Genomic DNA, 12,197 nt, shown 5'->3' with positions numbered 1-12,197 from the left:
ATAATAACAATCATCTGTTCCTTAGCAGATCTTAAAATTAGGTAAATACAACCTCAGATGAACAACAACACATGACATATTACACTGTGTCATGATTTATTTAGCAAAAATAAAGCCAAAATGAACCAGCCACTCTGGGCCCTGTCTAGTTAGACAAAATCTGCCAACAGCCAAGAAACAGAACACGCACCAAGGTAAGGATAGTAAAATGATGTTAAAGCATGGAAGTCTGATGGGTGCTGCGTATACTGAATTAGGGAAAGAGTTGGTGTGACTCAACAGTGAAAAGATATTCAGTCCGCGCTCTTGCTTCCTGGGATGATGGTGAGTAAATGATTTCTCTCCTCCCTCTTGCAGCTCCTGTGGCATGAAGTGCTTCCTCCCACTTGAAAGACATCCACAGCTGGAAGACTCCGTCAGTGGACCGATTAGCCAAGAAAGAGAACACAGGAGCGGACCAAGGTAAGGATAGAACCTCCCAAGTTAAAAAGGTGGGGATGGGTGAGCTCTGGGATGAGGGGCCACTTACCTCCAAGCAACTGATACCAGTCAGTAACTAAATTAACACACACATTCCCAGCACGCTCTTACTCCAACAATCCCCTGTCCCCCTGCATTTGGGACCAACCATTCCAGGGGTCTCTGCGGAGACCAGTCAGGAAAGCCAGACGGAGTTGCGAACAGGTACTGACTTACTGTCCCTTTACCTGTCCCTGTTCCCCCTGACTTAGAGACTAAGAGTGGGTGGCCAGTATTAGGGACACAGTTCAGGAATGTGGTGAAAGCTGACCCCAGCTTAGAAGGCATGAGACTTCGGGCGTCCTAGTCTAAAGCAAGTGAAGGGTCAGACAACTTTCTGTGGCACCGTGGGCTCTTGTATAGGGAGCAAGGGTCTACCGGGTTAGATAGAGTCTGGACAGGTAGACGACAGCTAGTGGTACCCACGGAGTATAGGTAACAGTTGTTAAAGTTAGCCCACTCCATCCCACTAGAGGGGCATCAGGGGGTCACTCAGACAAGAGCCCTGTTTATGCAGCATTACTACTGGCCGGGAGCATCGGGGGCTGTGGCAGATTTCTGCCGGTCAAGTGATGCCTGCCAGCGAGTAGGTAAGGTGGGTGATCGTGTGAAGGCACCCCTGAACTAGTTACCGGTAATTGGGGAACCTTTCCTGAGGGTAGCTATGGACATAGTGGGTCCTCTCATGATCCCCAGCGGGACGGGCAAGCATTACATACTCACGGTGGTGGATTTTGCCACCTGGTAACCTGACGCTACAGCGCTTTCCACCATTGAAGCTAGGGCAGTAGCTAAGGCATTGTTAGTCATCTTCACTAGGTTAGGTTTCCCTAGTGAGATTCTAAACGATCAAGGGTCACAATTCATGAGTGAATTGTTACAGTGTCTCTGGGATGCATGCAGGGTGAAACACCAGCGTACGACCCCTTATCATCCCCAAACGAACGGACTATGTTAGAGGTTCAATGGTACCCTGATAAAAGTGAATAATAAGCGCAATGGAGTTTAATAAGTCAAAAGTGATGAACCAAGTGCAATAGTGATACGTTAAAGAATGACTCACAGAGATATCAGTGGATATGTGTCTTGGCAGGTCCTCCTCTCATGTGGAAAAAGTGAAAGGAGAAAACATAGCATAACACAGTTTTAATGAACACAACAAACATAGGGTGGGAGAGAAAATAAACTCACATTCTTCCAGTCCTTTAAAGCGTTGAGTGCTATAAGGGTACACTCACACCACTCCGGATCACCAAAATCCTCCAAGACAGTCCCAGTGTGATAAAAACTCCATGCCAACAGGATAGTTGTTAGATCGGGGATCTTGCAATCCTCGAGGCTGTCGGCATCAGCGTGTCGCTTCCGGGTATGCGCGCACTGCAGTACGGTGGCTGGCTGAGGAATACTGTATGGGTCTTCTGTCGTGGCTATACGGGATCCTTGGAGGGTCAAAAACCCAACGCGTTTCACCATGTTTCGGTTTCGTCAGGGGTTGTAAATTACTAACTGTGGCCTCCAGTTATTTATAGGCATGATAGTCCAATCAAAAGAAATGATGTCCAATTCTCAATAAGAGCGCCAAAATCACTGTGCATACATCCAATGGGTTGTCACACACACATTGCAGCATACTCTATTCTGATTGGACATGCTCAACGTTTACTAACAATTACAATGAATATCTAAAACCAAATGTACTAATAATACAATATAAACATTATGCATTATTACCTAGTAAAATACAAACTGAATAAAAGAACTGAATGACTCTAAAATTAGAAGAGACAAGTGTTAGAATATAATCCGTGATAAACGTTAAAATATTATCAATGATAAATACCAAAAAAGATTATATCCACCCGTGTGCGTGTGACGCATCTAAACAGATGTATACAAATCTAAAAAGAAGAATTAGTTTAGCCAGATGGAGCTAGAAATAAATAAATGTTTATTAATAATTGAAACCAACCAATTTAAAATAATATGGACCATAAACTAGTGGAGAAAAACAATATTAAAATTGGATGCAATGCAGAAAAAATGTACTAATCCAAAAACGAACTGAGTTCAAAATCTACATTCAAACCCAGTGGTTTAAGGGTTTTCAACCTATAAATCCACAGGGTTTCTCTCCTGGACAAATCATTTTCCCTATTTCCTCCTCGCCAATCCTTAGAGACAATGTTTATGCCCTTGAAGAGTAAACCCTCTGGATTTAACTGATGGTGTAATTTGAAACGCAGGGAGATATTATAAGTTTCCAACCCTATTTTTATATTCCTTATATGTTCTAAGATTCTCACTTTCAAACATCTTACTGTGCGGCCTACATATTGCAAGCCGCAAGGACATTCAAATAGATAAACTACTAAATTTGTGTTGCAGTTTATCAAATGTCTAATAGGGAATGTCTCCTTAGTAACATTGGAACCGAACTCTTTGTATTGGTTTTTAACCACATTTGCTTAGAACCTACATTCTCTACTGTATCTACTGTATCAACAATTTGAACCATAATGACTGCAATTTAAGGTTCACATACACTATAGATAAGACCAACATACAGTTTTTGGACTTGAATTTACATGTCGAAAATTCAAAAGTGAATTGTAAGACGCATTTTACGTCCATAGATTGTAATTCTTACATAGACCGCACAAGTTGTCACCATAGGGATTGGTTGAATAACATCCCTTATGGCCAACTAAGGCGTGTCAAAAGAAATTGCACATCAGATATCATATGCAAAGAGCAATCTCTTCTTCTAAGAGATAGATTTCTAGAGAAGGGATATGATCCTGATTTGCTAGAAAATGCAATGATGCGAGTCAGCGATTTAAAAAGAGAAGACATCTTGGCACCAAAAAGTGAATCCAAGAAGAATAAATTATACAAATTAAACAAATTTCAGGGCAATTGGATTCCTTTTATAACGCAGTTTAGTACCCAAGCAGGGAAAATTAAAAATATTTTTTAAAAACATTGGAAGATCTTACAACAAGATCCCATTTTAGGAAATTTTTTACCTGATAAACCACAATTAATATTCTCTAGGGCATCTAATCTAAAAGAAAAGTTGGCGCCTAGTGTCTTAAAAGTAAAACAAGATACAGTAGAGTATGTAGGTTATAAGCAAATGTGGTTAAAAAAACAATCCAAAAGGTTTCTTTTCACTTGTTTGCATTGTAGGGCATGTCCTTATGGGAATAATAGGGCCAAAGAGTTCGGTTCCAATGTTCCCCACTGCCCCAATACATTTAAAAAAGACCCCCCCAATACATATCTCCCCCAGCACCCTCATCATCCTCATATACACCCACCCCCCTGAATCTCACATCACCCCCCCCTCCCTGGATCCCACATCTCCCTCCCCCCTGGATCTCACATCTCCCTCCCCCCCACCACATGCCTACCTCAGGCGGCGGGCAGGAGGCAGAGAAGGCGGGCAGGAGGCAGTGAGCTAAGACCAGGCAGGACTGCACGCACGCGCTCGCTCTGCAGGCACCGGAAGTGCCACACTGCTAGAGCGCAGTTCTGAGAGCGGGCTCTGGGAGGGAGAGCCAGGGGGAAGGGGAGAGCCGCTCGGGAGAGGGAGAGCCAGGAAAGCCGTTGTGTGCCGCACAGTGCAGGCAGCTAGCCGGAACCCCTGGGACTGTTCCTGGTTGGGAATCATTGCCTTACACACGGGACACTTCCTGGGAATGAGTAGACAAATGGTCTTACATATTATGGAAAGCTCTTAATCTGGTCCTGTGGTTCCAAATGTCACGTGGCAGCTTGAAAGAGCAGGAGAATTGTAGCGTAATGAAAGTGGTGATACATGTCTTGCGTGAAACGTCACCCTTTCACAAGTCTCTCAGTGCAATAAGGGTGCTGCAAGTTTTCCTTTATCAGGGGGCTTGTCCGTTCATACTTCACTCTAAAATTGGTGTGCTCAACCGGATGTGCATTCCCAGGAAGTGTTGTGTGTAATGACAGGAGTTTATGAGCTTTTGCTCAATGATATACTCTCACCCATTTCTGCACTTACAATAATTTTTTTAACAAATTGGAATAGCTGAATTCTTATGGACTCATTTTTCACTTTGGGACAGTTTTTTCTTTATTTTATTCACTTTCCAAATTTTTTTCCCCAGGAAACCGCTGTCTATGACATAGTAATGATTTTTGTGCATTTTTGTATTTCTGGAATTATATATATTTTTTGTTATAAGTGTATGTCTCCTTTCTTTTTACATAATTGTAGTATTATTTATATATATATATATATATATATATATATATATATATATATATATATATATATATATATATATATATATATATATATATGTATGTATATATAAATAAATAAATGTAAGGATGATATTTTTCCTTCTCTGTTAAACTGAGTGCTGGATTATTGTATATTATGTCAGTTATGGGCTAAGGGGAGCCCATGTCTCAGTGCACCTGCTTTTTCTCTTCTAGACATACCAAAATGATTTTGATAATTTTTGAGGGCTGTTCCTCCATTTCTATTATCAAAGAATGAACATATATACTAATTGTGACACATTTTCCATGACATTGGATGAGAACTGATAGTACAATTTCAGTACAATTCGCTAATGTATCTCCCTCTGGGAGACTTCGCAGCAGATGTGAACTTTAGAGCAAAGTAGCATAAGCTGCAGAGGAAATAAGTGAAATTATTGCATGGTGAGTGATATCATCGTTTTTCCCTGTGAGAACATCTGGAGGTCATGACCTAACTGTGTAGCTAGCTTTAAAAAAAACTTTTTAATACATAAAGGTGTCAGATGTAGGTAAAAAAAGGCATAATTCACCCAGATGCAACCCCTTTGATATGTCACTGCCATTAGTACACTGTGCTTCTAGGAGGGACTGTCCATTTAAGCACCTCTGTATAAACATGAACGACATGTCTACACTATCGGTATGTTATAGTGCAACACTGTTTTCAGATTTAGATTTTTTTTTATGTAAGCAATATAACATTCTTTTACTGGGGTGGAATTCACAGTTAGAGCACATTTTTCTGCATCCCTTGCCATTTCCGATTGTGATGGCACAGCTGAGGAAGACTGGCTTGTCTGTATGTTATATTACAGTGTAAATGATTTAGATTTTTACCCACCAGTGATAAAACTTTCTATGAGGCGGCCTGCTTGATAAAAAAAAAAATATAGGCGGATCAGGCTACCAGGCATGTATTCATCAATGAACCGATTGGGCCATCAACTTAAAAAGAAAAATAGCAAAGAATAACTGAGTGAAGCTATCAAGATACATGTTTTAACTAAACATGCATTATACAGTGGCTCCCTTGGCTGTATTTCTCCTGATCTGAAGGACTAAGCCTAGAAACCCATATTCTAGAAATATTACTAGGCCCAACAGTGACATTGACTAAACTGAAAATATAGAATTTGGGAGCTGAAACACTTGTTGCGGTCATGTTATATAAGTGGCTCACTCCTCATATAACCTCTTCTTAAAACAGGAGTCAAGCTACCTGTCACAAGCACTTTAATTAATTTTTACCACTTTACACTGCTTTTTCTAAACAGTAATTTTTGAGTCACATATTGTCAAAAATCTTTAATAGTTACAGAATATCAGAAACTTGTAGACAGGAGAATAGGAGAATATAGGACCATGAATGATAATGTGCAGACGATACTGTTCTTGTTATTTTCTCTGTTAACAACAGGCCAATAGTAATATTCAATAGATCTCATCCACAACATTTTTATAGCAGCTCTGAAATGGTTAATGCTAGAGGCTCTTGAATGACAAAGCAAACTTTAGCCTCCCCAAGGCCCTCATTCCAAACAGTTTGCCTTTCTTTTGATGGAATGTGAATACCTTTTGGCTATGGCTAGAAGCAGTTTTAAGGGCAAATCCTCACCCTTCAAGTCCCTTATGAATTGTTCTTTATTTCCCAACGTACAGACAGCTCCCTGAGTCCTTATTCAGTCTGCAGTTTGTGGTTCTGCCAGAGGAGTGAGGTGCATAAGGCTTCCTTTGTTTATATGGCCGGAGTAGCACAATATGCCTGCTTTAGATAAAGACTTTCCTTTCTCTTCATCAAAGCCATATTTATCTTCTCTAAATCCTTAATTTCTCTCCCTCATTTCTTCCTTTGTTCCGTTTCTCTTATTCATTTTCCATGTATATTCTACACCGGTATTTAGACATAAAGAACAAACCATTACAATAATCCGATAGGGAAATAAGGATTTGATTAAAGAGAGCTGCCAATAATTCTAAAGCATGTGACCATACTTAATGAGCCTTGTCATTCTACAATTCTGGTTAGTTAGAGAATTACATTTTCAATACCTTTTTTCAGTGCCTTATAACTTTGGGGAAGTGAGCGTAGCACTGTCACATGAAGAAACTGATGTCACTTTTTTGAACAATATGCCCATGTCTCATTCAAAGACGTTAAAGAAGCCACAATTTATGTAATTGTACGTCAGAACATAAAACAGACAACTTTCTGTGTATTTGTTCTGTATGTATCACACAGATTCTTCCAAGCTGGGGTAAACACAATAACTCAGTAGCGATCACATGATTGCAAGTTGCTATAGAGGTTGTATGTGCCGCACCACCTACCTTCCAGTCCTCAAGGGGTCCAGTCGATAGGTAGAGATGATGAAACCCTCAGGCAGGTTTGCAAACTTGGAAAAATTGGGATATTTATTGCTTTTGGGGAAATTGCCCGAGTCTGCCATAACATTGGTAAAACCTTTATTGACAGATTATCTTTCACCAGATTTATGCAAATATGTTGGCCATGTTTGGAAAATGTTTTAATTTTGACCAGACATTTGTGATGTTTGCTAGATAAAACACATAAATGCAACAAATGTTCATATAAGCAACAAAAAAAAATCAGTTTCAAAAAGTGATGCACAAGGTTTTTGCCTCCAGAAATAAACATTTATGAACCTAACTGGGCCATAGGAACAGACGACAAAAGCATTGCTCCTAAAATTAACAGATACAGTGCATCCGTTTAAGCATGACAGAATTCAAAATATCAGCATGCTAAACCAAGCTCGTGATAATGCAGAAGAGAAAATGAAAAGATATATATCCACAAATTAGAATGAATTGCTTTCAGAGTTCAAGTGTTTTCAGTAGCAGAGTTAAAATGATATAATCTGGAGAAGTGGTGGACAGTTGATACAGAAAATACATAAATCCTGTATGATCTGGAAACAAGAGGTGTGTGCATTTTAAATAAATTAGGTAGCGTGGCACTTGAAGGATGTGTGGGAAGATGGTGCTCAAATATAAGTGTGTATCAACAGTATATGAAAGTTCATATGAAAACAGCCAAACTGGAACCCAACATGGTATATAGCAATCCATAAAGATACATATTCCAGGGGCAACCAGACCTAACAGTGTCCACTTGACCACTGCATCCAGTGGTCTTGGTGTATTAACCCCACAATAATCCCATATTGGGTCAAAGATAAACAGTAGTGGCCAAAGCCCATTACCTGCCCATAGGAAAATCCAGAGTAGATCCAAAGTTCCTAGGTTCCAGGGCGTGCTATCGTGTAGCGTAGATCAGCATACAAAAATAGTGGAGCAAAGGAGCACAGCACATAATCCATCCACGAAGAGAAAATAAGTTCAGGGCAACTCCATATTAAAAGTTAAAGGTTTTATCAATGTACAATGGTGAAGAGAGAGCTAACGTTGGTGTGGCACTTGAGTATGTATTTAAGTGTTGAGGTTTTACGTATATACTTTTGCTTGGGTTACTTTAAGATTTTCTTCAAAGCATAAAAAATAATTTTTTTATCCCTTCTTTACATATGCACTCTATCCTTGCTATACTGTTTTTTTTGTCTCCAAGATTTACCATACAATTTCTTGGGAATGTTTCAGGCTTAAATGTAGATTTGTTAAATGGAGGATTGAGAGGTGGCAAGTTGGCATTTAAAGTTTACTTTATCCCATTGTCAAAGACCAATTCCTTCAGTTGAGTTAGTGTCAGGTTCTGAGGGATCCAACCTCAGAGCACCAAAGTAAGTAACTCTGGCAGTGAGCTAGGTCAGCTGCTGGATAGCTCCACTGCTCCTGTATACTTCTAAGCTCTAAAGAGAAGAACAGGGAGACAGGCACACAAAGGTAAGTAAAATATAAAATGTATGTAGTATAAAAAGAGAATATCCAAACATACAATTCAACAAACATCAGCGCGTTAACAGCAGCATAGTCAAGTGAAGATTTTGGGTAGCAGGAAAATTGGCATCCGGCATGCAAAGATCCCCCTACAGGTGCATGCAGTCCACAAGACGTAGCTGTAGGAACCGATGTCACGGACAGGGCTTAACCAATCCCAACGCGTTTCACATGGCAGGTGATGATTGGTCGAGCCCTGTCCATGACGTCAGTTCAAGTTCCTACAGCTATGCCTTGTGGACTGTAACACCCGGGGGTTAGGAAGAGTTGCAATTTCCTCGAACGAATCTTTTGGTGGCCAGAGCTCCATAAAGATGTACAGGAGTTTGTGGCAGCCTGCATTATATGTGCTCAGCCAAAGGTGCCAAGGACGTTACCCTGACCCATCCCCACCCGACCATGGAACCACCTCTCCGTGGATTTTATTGTGCAGCTGCCTCCCTCAAGGGGTATGACTACCATACTGGTAGTGGTCGACCGATTCACACGACAAGCCCATTTTGTTCCTCTCAGGAAGCTATTCACAGCATCTGAACTATCGGAGATCTTTATTAAAGAGATATTCCGCCTCCATGGAGTCCCGACGGATATAGTCTCGGATCGCGGATCTCAATTCATCTCTAGATTTTGGAAAGCCTTCTGCCAAAGAATGTATATCTCCTTACATTTCTCTTCTTTCAATGGTCTCCCGGAAAGGACCAATCAGTCCTTATAACAATTCCTTTGCTGTTTGTTTTTGAGTTACAGGACGACTGGGTTGATTTGCTCCTGTGGGCCGAGTTTTCCCGTAATTCCAAGAAGAACGATTCAACACGGGAATCACCGTTTTTCTGTGCCTACGGGTACCATCCCACTACCTTTCCTCTTTCCAGTCCCCTCTCCGGAGTTCCTGCAGTGGATGACAAAATCCTACAACTCCAGTTACTCATGAAGAAAATTCAGGTCAATCTGACCAAAGCCGCTCTCAAGCAAAAAAAACCCAGGTGGATAAACGTCGACAACTACCACCTCCATTTCAAGTGGGAAGTCAGGTCTGGCAGGCAACAAAAAATATCCGCTTGAAACAACCTTCCTCCAAACTCGGTCCCAAATTCATTGGACCTTATAAAATCTTGAAACAAGTCAACCCGGTGGAGCTCAAACTGGAACTATCAGATACCTTAAGAATACCCAAAGTGTTCCATGTCTCCCTCCACAAGCCGTTTGTCCAGAACACCTTCTCTCCTCCTACCTTCCCCCCTCCTAAACCATTCTTGGTGGATGGCCAGGAGGAATTTGAAGAGAGCCAAATATTGGATTTTTGTAGATCCCGTGCGGGCAACAGTACTTGGTCAATTGGAAGGGTTATGAGGAAAAATCATGGATCAGGTCCAGGGATGTCCATGCCTCCAACCTGGTCCGGGCGTTTCATCGTAAATTTCCTGCCAAACTGTCTTAGATCGCCTGGAGGTATCTCCTCAAGCGGGGGAACTGTAAGGATTCTACTTTATCCGTGTCGGGTTTTCACTACGGTCCAGGTTTACTGTCTCTCCTGCCCTTTCTGCTCTCTGTGGCCATTTTGGGTACTGGCAGCCTGCTTTATACAGTATGACTGCAGTTACCATAGGGAGTCACCGAGCAAAGTTCTGTGTGTTTGCAGCTCCTGACGGTCTTTGCAGTTACGCCTTACCCTCTTGCTTGTTTTGAATTCCTGTTGCTTTCCCCAGACTGTGATCTTGACCTCACTGCCTTCCGCCTGCCCTGACCTCCGTTTGCCCCCTGGACTTTGCAACTCTGCCGCCAGCCCTGACCTCTGCCTGTCCCCTGGACTTTGCAACTCTGCCGCCAGCCCTGACCCTTGCTTTTATACCGACTACGGATACTCTTACAGGACTCTGTCCCTGGGTTGTGCGGTTTATTTGCATCCCTACCTCATTCCTGCGGGTCCGCCTCCTGATTTGAGACGAGCACCGTCACAGTGTAAAGCTCTGTAAATGCTTTTAAGATACTGCAAGCATCCAATGGCCAAAAGCATGATTACATGGATGGAAAGAAACAAATAGCTTAACCGGTTAACTTTTTTTAAATTAACATGCACAATAATTGACTAAAGTAGAGGTGATCTCACCCACACCAGTAGCCGACTCTGCTCTTTGTTATTTATTAACATGTTGATTCCATTTAATAAGTCTGGATCCACTAAGTGTCATGACACCAGGCACCTTTTCAAGATCACATGGAGCTCTCCAAAATCAGAACATTCACTGACTGTATGAGGCAGCCGATATAAGCATCTACATGGTACATGTAAGTACAGTATGGGGCAGGTGAGCACTAGACAGTAGTGCAGGCATTTTTGGGGGGATGGAGGGTGCTGTACATGCAAACTCAGTAACATACATACATTGTCATAATGTAAAAGTGTATAAACCCACGGGGGACTGCACCAGCCCCCCACCTTTAGTTCCAGGCCCCATGCTCTAGATACTGTATAGCAAAGTTGTGTGATAACCAAGGCTTCACTTGATATGCCAGAGTGCAAAAAGAAATTGGACCTGCAACTGCAAGGTTCAGAACCAGCATGTCCCCACAATGCACAGTTCGCTAAGTAATGTGGCATCTTCTGGGAATGTCCATTCACTTCTTCTGGTAAGTCTTGAACTGATCCTGTTAACACGGACCCTTCCTACACACAGAAAACATCATTTTTGGGAAATTCTGTAAATGTTGGCTCAGAATAGCGAAGGGAAAGTATGAAAACAGTCGAGAATGCCAGATAATATGTTAATTCATAAACATGGCAATTCTGCCAATCCAAAAATGCTATACTTATTCCAACATTCTAAATCCCTCTTGACTAGTGAGCCAATAAATGTTAGATATTTAGCACAATATAGTTGGTTATATTCTCTAGTGATAAAAACATTAGATGTTGCAAGGCATAATTATTCTACTAAAACTGTTAACATCATTTCAATAGCTTATGGCATGGGAGAGAAAATGTATGTCTAGAGCCTCATTTACCATGATTAATATTAACACCTGAAAGGGTGAACGTCTTAAGTTCTTTGCAGATGTTTAAGAGATAAATCAGTTGTTTTTAATTGATGTTATCAGATACTAACAGTAAATACATCATTTCTACTGTTCTAATCAATCACCTGAGAAATACCATCTCTTTTACAGATCATATATTTCCAACACAAATGTTCAGTTAACATGGTCAAATGGGCCAGGACCATCAATTGTAGATTGATGCTGTAAAGTTTTTGTGTGGCACTTCCGGGAGGCGAGCCAGCAGCATGCCAACTAGCCTAACAACTCCCTACCTGACCAATCTGGATCTGCTGCCATCCTCTCTTTATTGGCCCAAGGGGTCTGCTCCTTCCCCAGCAGAGAATAGGACCGAGGGAGTTCTACCAGAAGGGACACATATTGGCCCAGTTGATTTCCCCTCCTGTGGTCCAGTAACCTGCCGGAGTGTG

General features: G+C 41.4%; 1 long non-coding RNA gene across 1 annotated transcript in view; it reads left to right on the top strand.

The window, feature by feature from the left end:
* Positions 1–12,197, top strand: part of LOC142492867 (uncharacterized) — a 67,531-nt gene that overhangs the window by 36,592 nt on the left and 18,742 nt on the right. Inside the window, exon 2 of the long non-coding RNA XR_012800921.1 lies at positions 358–462. This is a non-coding gene — a long non-coding RNA (uncharacterized LOC142492867). The remainder of the gene's footprint in view (positions 1–357; positions 463–12,197) is intronic.

This window comes from Ascaphus truei, chromosome 1 (assembly GCF_040206685.1).
Source record: "Ascaphus truei isolate aAscTru1 chromosome 1, aAscTru1.hap1, whole genome shotgun sequence".
In the NCBI taxonomy this organism is placed as follows: domain Eukaryota; kingdom Metazoa; phylum Chordata; class Amphibia; order Anura; family Ascaphidae; genus Ascaphus; species Ascaphus truei.
Note: the sequence above shows the minus strand (reverse complement) of the source record. Positions and strands in the feature narration are given on the sequence as shown.